Source organism: Equus przewalskii, chromosome 14 (assembly GCF_037783145.1).
Source record: "Equus przewalskii isolate Varuska chromosome 14, EquPr2, whole genome shotgun sequence".
NCBI classification, from domain to species: domain Eukaryota; kingdom Metazoa; phylum Chordata; class Mammalia; order Perissodactyla; family Equidae; genus Equus; species Equus przewalskii.
In genome coordinates this window covers 42,853,808-42,866,333 of record NC_091844.1, presented here as the reverse complement: position 1 = coordinate 42,866,333, position 12,526 = coordinate 42,853,808, and the positions used below count along the sequence as shown (strand labels likewise).

Below are 12,526 nucleotides of genomic sequence, written 5' to 3'. Positions count from 1 at the left end.
ATTATTTCCAATCCAATGGGTTGCTTAAGAAAGAATGATTCATTAATAGATAGGGTGGCTTTTCCTCTCTGCTATCCTGTGAAGGAGGCGGTTTTCGACCTATTTAACCCCAAGTACTGAGGGTAAATACATACTGTGTATGTCATGAATTACTGGGAGCACCATGAATAAGAAATACGGGTGTCACTGATATACTCAGAACATAGTATTGAGTCAATACATAGTGACAAGATACTACTATTAAAACCCGTCATTTAGGTGGAGTGGTTTTGTGAGCCCTTTCAAATCATATTGCTTATGTTAGGTGTTGTACAAACAGAAGATTTAAAATTCCCTGAGCCATTGGAAATATATTTATTGAAATAATAGCTTTCATTCTCTTTTCAACCTAAAAGTAAAAATTCCATGCATTTTAAGAAATCTCGTTAAATGTTGAATCAATGAAAAACACAGGTTATCCACCCGGTGATTGTCATTAATCAGAGTCAAAGTAGTGAAAGAAATATATTTCAAAAAATTGTGAAGCTTTTTGGTTTAACTCTCTCATTCTTGTTGAAATGGCCATTACAGCAAATAATTCTCCTGAGACAGGGTAAAAGGAGATCAATTTTCTTTGAGGAATTCAAGGTCATGCTATAATACTGGGGAATATTTTTAAACATGGAGAGAACACTTTTATTCTGTTATTATAATGATATGGACACGTTATACTAGTAAAGTAACAAAATAAAAAGAACAAAACAAATGGACAAAAGTCCATGATAAAGAGAACATTTAAGAAACAGGCAGAGGAAAAAAGACACATTACGTAAAAGGAAAAACACATAATGACGGCACACTTCTTGTTGGGAACAAAGCAAGCGAGGAGTCAATTAAAGAATACTTGCAAAGTGATAAAAACTGTGCCAACACAAATTCAAGAAACCTTCTCCAAAGGGTCCATCAATCTTTTGAGAATCTTCTGAAGGCAAAATAAAATTTGTCTCCCACAGACCTGTACTACAAGAAATGTTAAAAGAAGCTCTTTGAATAGAAAGCAAATGATAGCAGATGGAAACTGGTTCTATACAAGGAATGAAGAGTTAGGAAGTTAGGAAATGGTAAATACATGAAAAACAGGAGGTAATTTTCTCTTTCTTCAATTTCCTTAAAAGATAACTATTTAAAGCAAAAATAACAATATAAGATGTGTTTTATAACATGTAGATGTAGAAGGTATGATGATAATAGTACAAAAGATGGAAGAGGGTAGTGAAAGAATGCTGCGAAAATATTCTTCTTTAGAACAATATTGTTTAGAGGATACTGTCATAATTCAGAGATATTTATTGTAAGCATTTCAAAAATCACTAAACCACTATAAGTACACATTAAATTTATACAATGCTAACATGAGAAAGCTGGAATGATTTCCTAAATATTATTCCAAGTCGATCTCAGAAAAAAGAATATTACTAAGGATAAAGAGACTTTTATAACATTGAAACACCTATTAAGCAGAAACAAATAACAATTCTAAATGTATATGCCCTCAATAATAGTTGGTCAAAATTGCTCAAAGTATATGAGCAAAACCAACAGAACAGAAGAAGAAATAAATAAATCTGCAATTATTATTGGAGATTACACCACTCTTCTCTCAATAATTTTAAAAGTAATGAGACACAAATTTAGTAGGAAAATGCAAGCGCTGAACAGCAGTATTAACCAAGTTGACCTAATTGATATTTCTAGATCACAACACTGAACTATAGCAGAATATATATTCCTTTCAGTTGAACATGTAACATTCACCAGGATATTCACCAGTATATCATATACCAGTTCATGAAACAAATCTCAATAAAGTTAGACAAAAATAGAGTTAAATTATAATTTCTAACAAAAAGGTACCTAGAAATTCACCAGATATTTGGAGATAGGAAAAGCGCTTGTAAGAAAGTCCATGTCTCAAAGAAGAAATCACTAGGAATATTAGAAAATATGTTGAACTCAATTATGTGAAAACATAAAATACTAAAATTTGTGAGATGAAACTATAACAGTGCTTAGAGGGAGATTTATAACTGAAGATACTTGTATTAGGAACCATAAAGTTCTAAATCAATGACCATATGAAATCATGGGCCATATGTAGCTAGAGAAGGAGGAACAAATAAAACTTTAGTTAGTAAAAGGTATGACACAGTAGAGTTAAAAGTGGAAATCATTAAAATAGAAAGCAGACAAAAGAGAAAACCAATGAAACTAAAACATGTTTTCTATCAAAGATGGATAATACTAATAAACATCTGTCTAGACCAAGAAAAATAAAATAGAGAAGATCCACATGACCGTATCAAGATTAAAGGGGGAACGTCACTGTAAATTATAAAGATAACAAGAGATTAATTAGAAAATGTTAAAAAGAATTTCACAATAAATTGAAATATTAAAAAATAATCAAAAGAAACAAGGAAAAAATATACAAATAATAAAGAACATTACGAAACAAGGAAACTAACAGCAAGATGATCTACTTAAACAAAAACATATTAGAAATTTCATTAAATAAATATGGTCTAATTCATTGAGATTTAACAACCTATATGAAATAGAAACATTTTTTGAAAGACTTTGGTAATAAATTTATCCAAGAATAAACGCAAATCTCAGTGGCTTATAAGTATATTAAAGATATCAAATTCACAATTAAAAACCTTGGCATCAAGTTAACCTCAAATTCAGACGGCTTTACTAGAAAATGCTATCAAACATTCAAGAAACATATAACACCAATTCTACAAAAAAATCTTTCAGAAGAAAGAGGAGGAGAGAACATTTTCTAACATTTTATTAGGCCAGCATTATCCTGATACCGGAAACAGACAGAGACATCACAAGAAAAGAAAATTATAAACTAACTTCCCCATGAATATAGATTCAAATATCCTCAGCAAAATTCTAGCAAACTGAGTCCAGCCAAGAGGAATTTATCTATGCAGTAAAAGGTCAGTGGACATTAGAAAACTAAATCGATTTAATTTACCACATTAACAGATCAAAGGAGAAAAGCTACATGATAATTTCAATTGATGCAGAGAAAGCATTTTTAAAAATGATAAACCCATTTATCATAAAAATTCTCAGAAAACTAGGAATAAGAGAAAACATCTACCAAGAAAAAACTGCCAACTTCCATGTAATGCTGAAACCCTGAAAGCTTTCCCTCTGTGATGGAGAACCAGGCGATTGGATTGGACATCCATTCGAAAAAAACACAAAACAACTTTGATCTTTATCTCATGTCAGAATCCCCTCGTCCAAAAAAAACCCTCTAAATCATATTTACAAACACTAAGTTAAAACTGCAAAACTTCTATTAGAAAATATAAGATATTATTTTTGCAAAATTGGGTTAGGCAAAGGTTCTCAAATAGTAGGCAAATCATAGAACCAAAAAAACTTTAAATCGAATATCAAAATTTAAATTTCTGCTCTTTAAAAGCCACTATTAAGAAAAGTAAAAGACAAACATTTATAATATTTATTTTAGTCTTAAAAACTGGTATCCAAGAATATACATATTTTATTTTCTACAGCTGCAAAACAAGAAGGCAAACAATCCAATTAAAAATGTTCAAAAAGACAACCAAGGGATATTATGGTAGTTTTTTTACAGCCATACAATTGTCCTACTGACTCCGGTATTGATTACTCCACCGTATGCCTTTGTCAAAAGTCATTGAACTTATAGCAGGCCAGGTACATTTTACTCTATTTAAATTGATCAAAATATTTTAATAGGTGTTTCCAAAAAGAGATATGTAAGTTAATAAGCACGTGAACAGATGTTCAGCATCATTATGATTAGGAAACTACAAGTAAAAACCACTACATACCCACTATAATGGCTAAAATTAAAAAGACTAAAATTAGCCAGCATTGTCAAAAATGTCATGAAGCAACTGGAATTTTCATCGGCTGCTGTTCAAAATATGAAATGGTATAAGCAGTTTAGAAAACAGGAAGTTTCACATAGAATTGCATTTACACTTACCATGTGACTCAGTAATTCAACATATAGGTATTTACTCAAGAGAAATAAAAACCTATATTCATGGAAACTCATATTTAAATAATCATAGCACCCTTATTCATAATGGCCACAAAGTGGAAATGACCCAATATCCATGGACTTATCAAATGGATAAACAAATTGTGGTATATCTATACAACGGTATACAGCTCAGCAATCAAAAGCAACAAGCTACTTATATATATATATATATATATATATATATATATACACACAACGTTTTTATTTGCTAAAATATTATGCTAATGGAAGCCAGATGCAAAGGAGTCTGGCTGACATTACTGTAAAATGTCATTTGTGTGTTAGACTAGAAATGGAAAAACTAATTTACAGTGATACAAAGCTGATCAGTGATAGCTAGGAGGCCAGTGGAGGGTGAGCAGGGTAGGAAGTGGGGCTTGGGGGATGCTGACTGCAAAAGGGCACGGAAGACTCTGGGATGATGAAAATATTCTACATCCTGATTGTGGTAGCAGTTACAGGGTGTCAACTTTTGTCAAAACTCATCAAACTGTACACTTAAATACATTACGCTCTATGTGAATCACACATCTTAATAATACTGGCTAAAATAGCATTTTGGCTTTTTATGCATGCTTTGTATGTTTCATTAGAAATATCTACCTAAATATGCAAAAGATGCAAAAAGCCAAATGCTATTTTAATCAATATTAGCGAAGTATGTAATATACATTTCTATCACAGAAAAAAATATATAGTTTTTTATATTTAATGAAATTGAACATTTACTTCTAAGATTGTTAATTTAATTTTCAGTATTTCCATAATGGAAACTTTGAAAAACTTTACTGTCTTGTATACTAATTTTTTCCTTCTCTCTGCTTCTCTGGCAAAGGGAACTATGAATGATGTTTAACCAAAGCAATTTCTGCAGTGGCTCCAGCAAATAGCCACCTGCACTAAAGTGTGGGTGAGTATGAGCCTTTAAAATCTTTCACTGGATGAAGTATCACAATTATGTTCTATCATAAAGAAGTTCATATTCACTGGATAAAATGGAGTATGGAGAGTTTTTCATGTGTCAAAACTATTGCCTTAGAGGAAAATCAGACACAAAGACCTCTAAAGTCCCCAGGAAACCCTGTGTTTTGGACAGTCTTGTTTTGAGCAATACACATTGAGCCCTTTTAATCTGTTTGCAGTGACATGTTCTTTCTCCACCTTCACCCTATAGAATTGAAGCCCAGTTGAAACCGGATGACAGTCAGCACCTCCTGACAATTGAAAAGCCCTAAGATCAAAGGGGATGGCAACGGAACAGGGTAATGGCAGCCAGGCATTCACTTGTCGAAGAGGGTTTGAAATCCGTTTTTAGATTTCAGCTTGCTGTAGGCATCGGTGCTTGGACAAGCACTGAGACATATTTGTTCAATTGCTTGTTTTGTTTTTAGAAAATATTCTAACATTTTAATAAATACATCATAGATTTAGTGACTAGAGAGCAAAAAAGGAAAATCAGGACTGTGCTTGTCTTGGGGCATTGATTTATGGGTGATTTTATTAGTATTACGAATATAAATTTGGATGCTTACACCTATAGGAGAAAAAAAGCAATCAAACAAATAAGCACAGTCAGCTCAAAGGGCAAAAATTAGGCTAGTCTTGGTTCTTGGAAAATGTGTATACTTTAAACCCATTTAAATCCGTTCACCTCCTATGCTGATTGGAAAATATATGAAATTTTAAAGATAGGCAAAATCTTGTATCAGCGCTACATGCTACTGATGAGAACATCCAAATGCACAAACTTGGGGAAATTTTGGCTACACACAGTGCAGATTCAATTAGATTAAAGAACAGTTTATAGAAAATATTTGTCAAGGAGTGACTTAGACTTCTGAAAAAAGAGAAAGTTGAAGGATATTTTGGACCAGATAAACATTGAAGATTGGAGGAATAAGTGCTAGAGACAGAGAAGTATTGAGATAATGACAGAAAACTTGCCTTCATTTGGCAGAATGAAAGAGAAGTAGTCGTGGGTCACAGGAACGCAGAAAATTGTAAATATCATAGATAGATGAGGATACCATTTCACTTTTTTTCTTTTTTTTTTTAAGGAAGATTAGCCCTGAGCTAACTCCTGCCAATCCTCCTCTTTTTGTTGAGGAAGACTGGCCCTGAGCTAACATCCATGCCCATACTCCTCCACTTTATATGTGGGACGCCTACCAAAGCATGGCTTGCCACACAATGCCATGTCTGCACCCTGGATCCGAACCGGCGAACCCCAGGCTGCCAAAGTGAAAAGTGTGCACTTAACCGCTGCCCCACCAGGCCACCCGGAGGATACCATTTCAAAGTGAGTAGGTGCTGGTAGACTTTGAACCAATACGAAGTCCCTCAGAACAGTAAGTCCCTTGCCAGTGTTGTTGGCGTGGAAGGTTTGGAGTTGTGTTTCCCTGGGGTCAGTTAGTGTCAGTCTTCACAGGCACAATGCTTATCACTTTAAAGGAGACCAAAGAAGTGCCAGACCATAGAACTGCTCCTGCGTGCACAGGCACAGCATCTTTGATATTGACCCCTGACCTGTAACTCATTTTTATGTACAAGACAAGCCCAACGTCTTTAATAGCAAAACAAAGCAGGGCAAGCAATTAAGGGAGCATGATGTCACAATTCCTATCATATTTTACCTAATCACTCCAAGAGAGGGCTCTACTTTTTTCATAATACTGAACTCCCTCCCAGGTAACTAGACTTATCAGGTAGAAAAGTAAAAAAAAAAAAGGAGCAACTAATATCCAGTGTGTTTACACTGACTCAGCAAGATACCCGGAAACACAAAAGTATGCACTAACTTAAAGTCCAGGAAGAAGAATGCTGTATGTTCTCTCAGTCTTTACTTTACCTTCCAGAACTACACTCTCTACGAAACCTTAAATCCTTTCCAAGGTGAAGCTGTCTAAAAGCATCTCTACTGTTGAATGACTAGCAAACACAGACCACCAAGGAAAATATTGACAAATCTGGTCATTAAAACCTGAAATAAAAAGACATCAGAGGAAAAGATTAAAAGACAAATCAGAAAAGGATTTCTATATAGAATTTGAAAAATCTTCTAAATCATAACCAAGATGGCCTTAACCCCCCCCCACCCCTCAGCTTTACTAAACTCTAGACTGCTTTCTTCCTGACTAGGGGCCCCTAACCTCCTTTTTCTTAGAACCTCACCCATAACGACCTCCAGTATTTTTCCACTGCTCATTTCAGGGCTTCAAAACTCTTCCCTATTTCATTTCAGTAGAGTTGAGATCAATTTCTCTCCTCTATTGGAATAGTCTTGAACAAAGACTTTCATATCTGTGGTTTAACTTGCCCAGTGAAAATTTCTCTTTTAAAAACCAATAAGAAAAAGATAAATGTGCAATAGAAAATAATCAAATGACTTCTTCCAGAGAAAGTGTGATTGCTAATAAGCATATGAAATGATGCTTAGTTCAGTAGGGAAATGCAAATTAAAATGACAGTGGCATACAATTTAATAACTATCAGATTAGCAAAATTTAAAAAGTCTGAGGATATAAGTAACGTACACAGCTGATTTTAGGGTAAAAAAGTACAATTACTTTAAGAGTAATTTTACAATATTATATCGGGGTGAAGAAGCCCATATTCTAAAACCCAGCAATTCCACTAGTAGGTATGAACACTAGAGAAATTCTCTCACATATGAAATGTGGACAAGAAGAAATGTGCAAGGATATGTACTGAAGTATTGTTGATAATAACCAAAAAAAGTAAAAAATCTAAACGCTCATTAATAGAACAATGGATTTCATATATTCATAGGTTTGAATATTATACTGTAGTTAAAATCAGCTACATTTATTAATATGGAGAGTTTGCAAAACATGACAAGAATTGAAAAAAATTAAGAAGGATAATTTTATGATAATAAATACATGGATTTTAAAAACCTACCAAGCAATACTAAATAATATTCACATATGGTATAAAACTTTGAAAAACACTTATGAAAATTACAAGCAATGGGTTTATTATGGTAGTTATTTAATATTGGTGAAGGAGAGTGGGAAATAAGAGGTTTCAGTGATCTTTTGTAAATAAATGAAGACGACCTAAATGACCTTGCTGTGGAAAGGAAGTCAGCCGCCATAACTTGCATTTGGCAGAGACTCAAAGGAAGACAGAGGACTGAGAAAGATTTATGTAGGAAAAAAAGAGGTTTCAGGTATGCCCCGAGTGGAAGCTGTTGGCTGGATAACTAAAATTGGAGCATCCTATGTAATTGCTTAGGGGAGGATATTAGGCTTCTTCCAGTTGGTCCTAATTTGGATATGGGGTCAAAAGTTAGGGAAGCTGTCAGTTATTCATCAAGCCCTGCTATTTGGGGCTGCTTGTTACAGAGGTCATTGTTTGGCTTCCTAGTCTGGTTGCTGCAGATAGTGGTTTGGCTTCGTGGGCTGCTTGCTGAAGGTTGTGAGTCAGAGTTCTATTTTTACAGAAGGTCTGGCCATTGTTCATTTGTCTATTCAGTCCATCAATCTGTAAAGTTTTATTTATTAAGGAAGGCTCACACTGTTCATGTAAAACAAAAGGTAATTCAATGGACAAGTACTTAAAGTGGTAAGTATAATTTTATATTAATAAAAAATAAAATTTAAAATTAAAATACTATAGTTATGTATATTTCGGTATTTTTGGCATGTGCTAAAGGTTAACACTTATATGCTTACACATATAAGCACAATTCCTAATCTAAAACTATAGATGTGTTTCAAAATAATGATTCTTAAAACATACAGCGCAAGATATTTTGATACTCATAATGCACACTATTATATGATTAAAAATAAAATTTTATTGATATATTTTCATAACTGAGCATTGTAATTGGGGCTGGATAATGCAAGTAATGTATTATATTTCTCAAATATTATCTTTTTTCTTTTATCTTCAATATTTTAATTTACGGGACAGAAATCTGTGATATTGAATATTGTGAATAGCTCTTAGACAAATGATCATTTTGCCCCTCAACTAGTATAGTACGAGTGTTGGTATATAATAGAAACTTTCGTAAAAAGGGAAACATAGAAAATTCTGGTGTAATAAGTGCTACTTTTAGGAGCCAAAGCTATCTATTTGTAAAACAGTTGTCTCCTTGAAAAACATCATATTATTATCAAGCTCAGAAACAAGCATAACTTCATATCTGGTAGAGTATTACAGCCCCTTTTGATTTCTTACTTTGATTTCATTTTGATGTTGCAAACTTTCCTTAGAGAAGAAATAGCAGGGGTTGTTCTTGAGGAAATCATTTTATTTTCTCTAAGAGCTGACTGCTTTGAGGAGGGGGCATACAGGTTTACCAGTGGTCTGGCTTTTTTCTTAGAATCTTTCTCAGTTGTTTGGTATGATTGAAAAGATAACTGCGGATGATTGCTATTAGTCTTTTGTGAATTTTTTGTGCTTTCCATTTTTAGGGGGCTGGTGTCCTAGTCATCCAAACAGTATTAACAGGGCTTGAAAATTATCTCCTTCCCACTCACTCAGCTTCAAAATCAGGTCAGGTTGTTCTGTAAATGAAAACCCAACTGAAGCTGTTTCTCTTATCCTCTTTTTTGGCTAAATCAGGATTCTAGACTTCAAAGCTAAAAATGTAGTCTTTTTCAGGAGCAATACAATCAGTGCAGACAAAAGTAAAACGTACAGATCAGCCTCTTCAAACTTTGAAACTAAGACGAAAAGACCCATTTTAAATTCCATGGACAGCGGAATGTCATACTAATCATGGAAAGTTGACCCATAGGAACAATTTTCTCTGACGTATTTGTTTTAAGAGCTGTGAGCTTAGTCATGCAGTCATTAAACTGGGATAACATGAATTGTTTTCCTTTAAAAAAGGCTATAGGCAGTTTCTACAGGTCCATTCAATAGTTGCAGCACCTCTCTATGAATATGTTCCCTTTACACATTATAGTTGACCAGTAAAAATGTTCTAAAGTCTATTTTAAAGGACGGTTTATATCCCTGTGTATCATTGCTGAGTGACTGTCTTATAAATCTAAAGACTGAACACGTATCTACTTTATCCCCTGTGTAGAAACAAGAAAAAAGAAAGAGATCTTTTAAATTAATATGTAGAGCATCTTCTTCTAAATCTCAGGGAAATATGAGGAATAATACTTTTAAAAAATACCTGTGTCCTCAAGAATATCAAGTTCTGTATAGAAGACAAATTGATAAACTCATAGTTCAAAGCTATATACTATAACATTGTAAGTGCTATCCTAGAGTTTATGGCACCACAGATAAGAAAATAACCAACTCTCTAGGAGGATTGATTAAGGCATCATGGTGAAAGCAACTTTTAATGTAACTTTGGAATTATGGAAAAAAGCACAATAGACAAAGGAAAAAAAAAAAGAATCTTTAGGTAGAGGGAAGAGAATGGTTCAAAAAGCACGAAAGGACACAGTGTATTTGAAGAAGTTCAGCTTGGCTGGGGCATAGACCTAACACTGGTGATGCATTGTGTTGGCCCTTTCATGACATGATAAAGAATCTGAACATGGGCTTGTAGGCAATGAGCAGCCTATAAACATGACCATATTTCAAATTTATTTTGGTTTATCTTTTGAAAAGATAATTGGCAGTGGTGCCATGAAGTATGAGTGGAGAATGAGCTATGAGAAGGAGAAATAGGTGACAAGAAGATGTTAATGAGGCTACTTCAGTGATGAATAATCTAATTCAAAAGCCTATTACATAGGGAGGAAGTAAAGAATCCAGCTTCCATTTCTGAGGCAGCAATTAAAGACTGATTAGTCTGAATGGGAGAGAAAAAGTTGGAGATTAAGATTCTAGTCTAGATAAGGACAGTGGTACAAATACAGTCATGTACCACATAACAGTGTTTCGGCCAGACCACATATACAAGGATGGTCCCATAAGATTAATACCATATAGCCTAGGTGCGTAGTAGGCTATACCATCTAGAATTGTGTAAGTACACTCTACGAATGTTTGCATAATGACAAAATCGCCTAATGACGCAGATGTATCTCCGTCATTAAGCAACCCATGACTGCAATCAGAATGAGAGATACTATAGGAGAAGCAGATTGAGGAGGCTGGGACAGAGACTGAAAGAAGAAATAAGTTATGTCTTTGTACCCATGATATTTTGAAATTCCTCAGGGATGCTCATTAGAGTTAGACATACAGGTCTAGGTCTTGACCCATAAACCCATAAATTGAGTAGTTGATATTCTGTCAGTTGAGGGATCCACTCAGAACAGTATCAGAATGAGAAGAGAAAAGGTCAAGAATAAAACTCTAAGGAGCTACAGCATTTGAAGGCATGTGGAGGAAGAAGATTCAAAGAGAAATAATGAGAAAAAATCATACAATTAGCAGTGTCACTGGTGATGATAGTGTTCTAAAAGCCAAAAGAGATCACTTCCAAAAGTTCAGTTGCCTCTGTCAAATGACAGCACATGTATCAGTGTTGCCATATAAATACTTTCACTGACGTTTTGTAAATTTTTCATTGTTTTTTATCAAACAACCTGTGAGAATTATGTACAAAATAAAAATACCCTTACTATCATAATACCTTTTTCTTTTATCTTGCACAAATAAAAAATGAAAGTTGCATTTAACATTTTTGTTTCTTTTCGTCTTTAATTTCGCTTTGTGTCAGTTATAGATTGCACTTGACTGAGAGTAACAGAATACCAAAATATCATGGCTTAAAGACTCAAGGATTTAATTTCTCATGTTAAAAGAAACGAATATAGCTCGTTCTGGTCTGCTCCATTAGATTTACGATATCTTCGATCTGGCTCTTTCATCTAATAACCTATTTCACCATCTTATCATGTGGCTTCCATTCTCAAGGTCAAGATGGCTGCTGAAGTTCTGGTTATCACATCTGAAATGCCAGTCTAATGCAAAAGAAAGAAGAGAAGAGTAAAAATGATGCTCCTCTCAGTTAAGTTAGATCCTTAGAAAGAATCATCCCAGAATTCCTTCCCAAGGCTTGTGTTTACTTGACCACATCTTGCTTCTGTGTAGATTGAAAATGTAGCCTTTATTTCTAGCAGCAATGGGTCAAGATAAAACTTGGAGTCTGGTAAAGAAAATGGATACTTGGTAAGTTACTAGATATCTTTGCTGTGAGCTCCTACTTTTGGAAGAGTTTGGCTAGTCTGAAAATACATAAAAAGTATTTACATATAGTCCCTTCCTTTCATCAAGTAACTAATAGTCAAACAGAAAATCATATGTAAAAACAAAATATGGAAGCAGTATTTTTGTGGTTAAGAACGTGTGTAGAAATCGCTATGGGATGTAGTGGAAAAAGAGATCCCTGGCAGAACGCATACTTTTCAGATGCTAAGACTGAGGTGTGACACAAGAGGATGGGAGACTTTTATGGGCAGAGGAAATGATCTGTGA

The 12,526-nt window shown here is 34.1% G+C and overlaps 1 long non-coding RNA gene across 1 annotated transcript in view; it reads left to right on the top strand.

Moving 5' to 3' along the window:
- Positions 1 to 233: 233 nt before the first annotated feature.
- LOC139075626 (uncharacterized) overlaps positions 234 to 12,526 on the top strand; it is a 31,530-nt gene continuing 19,237 nt past the window's right edge. Inside the window, exons 1-3 of the long non-coding RNA XR_011526232.1 lie at positions 234 to 5,009; positions 5,274 to 5,361; positions 6,157 to 6,398. This is a non-coding gene — a long non-coding RNA (uncharacterized lncRNA). The remainder of the gene's footprint in view (positions 5,010 to 5,273; positions 5,362 to 6,156; positions 6,399 to 12,526) is intronic.